The following is a 6541-nucleotide window of genomic DNA, read 5'->3' on the forward strand; positions in this document are numbered from 1 at the left end:
AAATTCATTGAATCGTTTTTTACTGATTCAAACTAGGATTTGTTAAATGCTCGCTGCAGCCTGTGGCCTGCCTGAACAACAACAAACACATGTTGATCATGTTCACATAATAATAAATAAAACAACTCTACAAGCAGAAGAAAACTCCCCAGTCACCACTAACTATCCTGTTTATTTATTGCAGATGGCTGCACTGATTATTTTTTACATGATTTGTTCTGTAAAAGTTGGCATTTTTGGTAGTCTACAGTTTTTTTATGTCAGTTTAAATTACAATTTCTGAGGCAATTCTAAAATATTATGGATCATGATAAAGATCTTTTGGAGATCTACCCCAACTTTTGGACTGCTCTGCCAGTCACTGTGGCTCAAGCTGAGAGGAGCTTTTCAAAACTTGATCAAGTCATACCTGAGGTCAACTATGTTTCAGGGGCGGCTCACTAACCTGGCTCTGATTAGTATCAATCACTCAGTAGGGGAGCAGATTTCATATGATGACATTATTGATGACATTGCATCAAGGTTAGGTTTTAATTTTAGTTTGTGTTTTCTGTTCTAAGTGCAATGCTGTAGTGATTATCTTTAGTTTGTTATGTGTGAAATATTTATGCTATTTAGAATATTTATTATATATTATGTTCATATATTCTTAATATTTAGTTATTGTTTGTTTTTGTATATTTGATTCTATATATTTTGATACAGTATATAATGTATAGTGCTTTACATTCTGACAACTTCATAGTAATTAATGTAAATATGTGCAACGTAGAAAAATGAATGTTCAATAGTCGTTCTAATAAAACATGCCTGTTTGCAGAAAACATGCGTGTGTTCATGCAGGTGGGGTGGTGGTGGTGGTGGTGGTGATGGTGGTGGTGGTGGTGGTGGTGATGGTGGTGGTGGTGGTGGGGGGGCGCTCAAAGGGGGCCTCGCCCGGGAAGTAATTCCATTTAGAACCGCCACTGCCCATGAACAGTCTTTTCTAGCATGACAGAGCAAGAAAACAATTATGAAAACCGAGCAGATGGAAAACAAAACTTCAAAAACGTTGAATCCAAAACACAACCCACAACATTTGATAAACATCAATAATGCAGAATGGGCTGCCAGACGTCAGAAATTGGTCTATAGGTTGACTAAAAGCAAAATGGTTGAATTACAGAGGGACCAACACTGCAAGATAGTGAAGTTTTGCAAAAAACAAATTTAATTGTCAAATTCAATCAGTATATCCCTGACAAAAAACACCAAAGCAGCAAACTTTGTGTAAACTGCCCTGACTTTTACACGAGGCTGCAACTTTGCACCAGAACTGACAAAAGCAAAAACCTCATTCAATTATTCTCATAACAAGACCTTTATTTGGAAGAAAAAGAACCAATGAGGCAGTGGAAAAAATAAATGCATCAAATATACAAGATGTATTTATTTGTTTGCAGATCTGGCTTATAGTTAAGACACACGCATGGAAAAGGTCAGAAAGAAGGAAGTGGTCACACCTGTTAAACAAAAACCAGATCAACATAGTTTTAGCAGATTGGTTTCTGCTACATGTAACTGAAACCAATCCTGGTTCCTCTAATGTTTAGAGCAAAATAAGAAAGTCATTGTTAGCAAAACATCCTACATGCCTATTGAGTACTGGGGGTTAAAAATGTGGGAAAAAAGAAAGTAATGTTTGTGAGTCACTTTGCATTCCTTGATTTTTACAAAATTCCAAGCAAAATATATCCAATATTGTTTCTATCTGCATAAAAAAGTAACGGTTTAGTTTAAACCCCTTAATTTGCTCAAGAGATAAAACTTGAGAAAAAAGTGGACACAAATCTGAATGATGGCTCAGATCTTTTGATGTTTAATATTGTGTTATTTAGTGATTAAATAAATGGTGTAAGTGACAGATTCAATAAGGGGCGCAAAAGTGCTGAAAGCTGATTTTGCTCTAAAGTTGTGTGTTCCAGAGCTGATGTCACTCTTGTCACGAGTCATTTTATCAGGGCTTTAAAATTCATGAATGGCCATAGCAGTCTTGACATTTTTTTTATTTTTATTTTTGGAGAATTTGGGAATTTTCCTGACATTTAAATCAGAAAACTGTTGAAAGACTGTGAAAGCTAAAATAAACTAGCAACAAGTCAAATGTTAGAGCTGGGTTATCAAAGATCCACATATGAGTACTCTGTTAAATGAAGACCAGAATAAAAACCACAATATGGAAGCCCATTCCTGCCACTGATTAAAAAAATGTATCTCACAATCAGTGTTGGGAGTAACGTGGTACAAAAGTAATTAATTACTGTAATGCATTGCTTTTTGCTGTAATGTGGTAATGTAAGGCATTACAGGGAAAGAAAATGGTAATATTTACTCGGTACAATTGTCAGTCACGCGGTAATTATAATGCATTTTTAAACCCAGATTCAAGATGTGGGTTTCCTAAAAATTCAAATTGCGGGAAGCCTGAAAAAAGATCCAGTATCCACATATATGACGTCATTTATGGACTCAGCTTTGCGGGCATTCTATGAGAAGAAGAAGAATAGAAGAAGAACAACAACAACAACAAAATGTTATTTCTATAGCGCCTCTCAAGATAAAAATCACGAGGCGCTTTACAAAAACAAAAATGTAAAAATATAAAAAAGAATTTAGAAAATGGCTAAAAATATATTTAAAATGGGCAAAAATAGACAATTGTGATTAAAAAACAAAATGTTAAGAAAAGAGGGAAATCAGTGGATCCTGAGGAAGGTGGAATAGGTGGGGAGAGCAGAATAAAGAGAGAAAAGCAGAGCAGAATGAGCGGTAATGGCTCAAATACTCCAGCTGCGTCCTGCACGCAGCTGCTGTTATATTCACAAAATCGCTCCACCAAAACAAGGTAATTCGTTTTGCCCATATTCTCTGGTACTTCATGTACTTTTCAGCTGAGTTCATAATCTGTGCCCCGGTGATTTGAACTCATTGCTGATGGAGCGCAGCGCATATTAAGCTTTAATTTATTTTTTTATTTATTTGTGTTCGGTTGATCCCTTTGGCTGATTAATTAGAAAGTAGGAAATCTAGGAAACAGTTTTTCTGGAAGACGGAGAAAACATGCAGCATGCAGGAAGGTTAGAGAGAGAAAGGGCATCAAATTATTCAAATAAAATCAAAAAAACAAAACAAAGTGCTTGAAAAGAAAAAAAACAAATAGGTAGATTTATCCCCAATAGACATTTTTACCAGTGAAAAGCAATAATCTATATAAGCATTTAATATTTATACATGTGATGGAATCATATCACCCCAGAAGTCAGTCCCACATCCAGGGCCGTATCAAGGCATTTGGGGACCAAGGCAAATATAGGCTTGGAGCCCCCACCACCTCACTCCCTGCTCAGTTAATATAAGATGGCAGCGTGTCGAGAGTACAGATTGTTGTTGCTTTTATTTAATAAACAATCATTTTAAAGCACTGTTATTTTATCTGACTGTTTTTAACAGCAATCCTAGCTCAAACACCACATCACCTTCCACTTATATGTCATGAGCTCACTGAGCGTCAGATTACCAGATTCATATTGAAGTTTTATTGGTGAAAGTAACTTAAAGTAATGCAAAAGTAGTGTAATGTCTTACATTTTAAAATCACTAGTATTGTAATGTAATGACTTACTTTAAAATGAGGGTAACAAGTAATAAATAATGCATTACAGTTTTGAAGTAACTTGCCCAACACTGCTCACAATTATGACTTAGCTGTCTGATAATAATAAGATATCTCATAATTATAAGGTAATTTTTTTTCTTTTTATCAGAGTGGCAGGAATGGACTTCCATACAATGCAAAGGGCTAGTTAAAGAGCAAGTCACCCCCTACCAGAGTATTACTCCACTCCCACTTCCTGTTTGAAAAATGCAACACATGGTGTTGCCTAGCAGACCGAGAGGGCGGAGCCGATAACAAATACACACACATAGACTCACAATGACATTGTGACATCATATGGTACCAGCTAACGTCCTAGGGTACCTCTTAGCCAATAGCAATGGCAGATTGAAATTCAAATACAGTGCATAGTTTTTACCTGACAACAGCACAACACTGACAGTTTTAGGCAGAAAATTAAAATGTTTACTAAAATTCACTAAAGGGCAAAACTATTTACTACACGTGTCTGCAGCAGGATTAGACACGCATTTATATAGTTTATCAGAAAAAAAGTTGATTTGGGGGTGACTTGCTCTTTAAGACAAAAATTTTAATCTTGGATTAAAAAAACCTATATTTATATTTTACATTATATATATATATATATATATATATATTTCTTTATTTAAAAAAAAGATATATATGTATTTTTTGTTGTTGTTGCTGTGTTTTGACAAAAATTTCTGATGCAACATTATAATTCCCAAATTTATGAGATTTATAAGAATGGAACAACAGAATAAAAAAGAAGGTAATTAGGGACAGGAAGTTGGCTCCCTGGTTTTATTCTCATTTACGAGCTTTAAAACAAAACTCTAGAAAATTGGAGAGAACATGGCGCTCTACGCACCATGAGGAGGCCTACCTATCCTGGAAAAATAGTCTTGTGCTTTATAAAAATAAGCTTCGACAAACTAGAACTGCTTATTTCTCAGCGTTAATTGAGGAGAATAAGAATAATCCTAAATTTCTTTTCAGTACAGTTCCTAAACTTACACAGAATCATAGCTCTGAGCCATCTATTCCCTTAGCCCTCAGCAGCAATGACTTCATGGGATTTTTTACAAGTAAAATTAATTCTATTAGAAACAAAATCTTTAGCATCCTCCCTGATGCGATTTCTTCTTCCTCAGTAAGTGAGGCAGCATCAGAGGTGACTGTAGAACCTCATCTGTGCTTGAACCGTTTTGATCCAGTTGAGCTTTCAGAGTTATCAAAAATATTAGCTTCATTTAAACCTTCAACTTGCATTTTGGATCCAATCCCAACCAAATTTTTTAAAGAAGCATTTCCTTTGGTTACCGCCCCCATTCTAGATATAATCAATCTATCCTTAGTAAATGGATATGTACCACAGGATTTTAAGGTGGCTGTAATCAAACCTTCACTTAAGAAGCCTTCTCTGGATCCAGATGACCCAATGAATTATAGACCAATATCTAACCTTCCATTTTTATCCAAAGTCCTGGAGAAAATAGTGGTCATCCATGTATGTGAGCATTTAAACACTAATGCTCTGTTTGAGGAATTTCAGTCTGGTTTTAGAGAGTATCACAGCACTGAAACTGCATTAGTGAGAGTTACAATTGATATTCTCATGGCCTCAGATAAGAATCTTGTGTCTGTTCTAGTCTTGTTAGATCTCAGTGCTGCTTTTGACACAGTTGATTACAATATTCTTTTAGAAAGACTTGAACATGTTGTAGGGATCATAGGAACAGCGGCTGGTTTAAATCCGACCTGTCTGACAGATTTCGTTTTGTAAATATACATGACAAATCTTCTTCATACTCCAGGGTTACTTGTGGAGTACCACAGGGTTCAGTGCTTGGACCAATTCTTTTTACTATATATATATGCTCCCAATTGGTAAAATCATTAGACAGCATGGGATAAACTTCCACTGTTATGCTGACGATACTCAGTTGTATTTATCCATCAACCCTGATGAACCTAATCGGTTGGGTGGATTACAGGCTTGTCTTGAAGACATAAAAAACTGGATGACTCTAAACTTTTTGCTTTTAAATCAAGACAAGACGGAAGTTCTCATCTTTGGACCAGAAATCCAGAAAAGGAAATTGCTTAGTCAATCACCTGACCTGAATGGCATTAAATCAGTCTCCGAGAACAAAGTAAGGAACCTTGGTGTTATCTTTGACCAGGACATGTCATTAAAATCTCACGTTAAACAGGTTTGTAGGATTTCCTTTTTCCACCTTCGGAATATTGCTAAGATTAGATGCATCCTTTCCAGGAGTGATGCTGAAAAACTAGTTCATGCATTTATTACATCAAGACTGGATTACTGTAATTCATTACTCTCAGGAAGTCCACAGAATGTAGTTAAAAGGCTTCAGCTAGTCCAAAATGCTGCAGCTAGAGTTCTGATGAGAATTAAAAAGAGAAATCATATCTCTCCTGTCCTAGCTTCCCTACATTGGCTACCTGTTAAATTCAGAATAGATTTTAAGATCCTTCTTCTCACATATAAAGCTCTTAATAATCAAGCTCCATCATACATCAGTGATCTGATTGTTCCATAAGTTCCTAACCAAGCACTTCGCTCTCAGACTGCAGGTCTACTGGTGGATCCCAGAATATCTAAAATTAGGATGGGAGGCAGATCTTTTAGTTATCAGGCTCCTCTCCTGTGGAACCAGCTCCCAGCTTTAGTCCGTGAGGCAGACACTTTGTCTGCTTTCAAGACTAGGCTTAAAACATTTTTATTTGATAGGGCCTATGGTTAAAATCTGATGTTAGCCTAGATCTGGACAAGTGGGGGAGTAGAGGGAGGTGGAGTGTACAGTCGGTAAAGACGGCTCCCCCTTGTCCTGCCTCCAA

The sequence above is a fragment of the Nothobranchius furzeri genome, chromosome 12, assembly GCF_043380555.1.
Source record: "Nothobranchius furzeri strain GRZ-AD chromosome 12, NfurGRZ-RIMD1, whole genome shotgun sequence".
Lineage (NCBI taxonomy): Eukaryota > Metazoa > Chordata > Actinopteri > Cyprinodontiformes > Nothobranchiidae > Nothobranchius > Nothobranchius furzeri.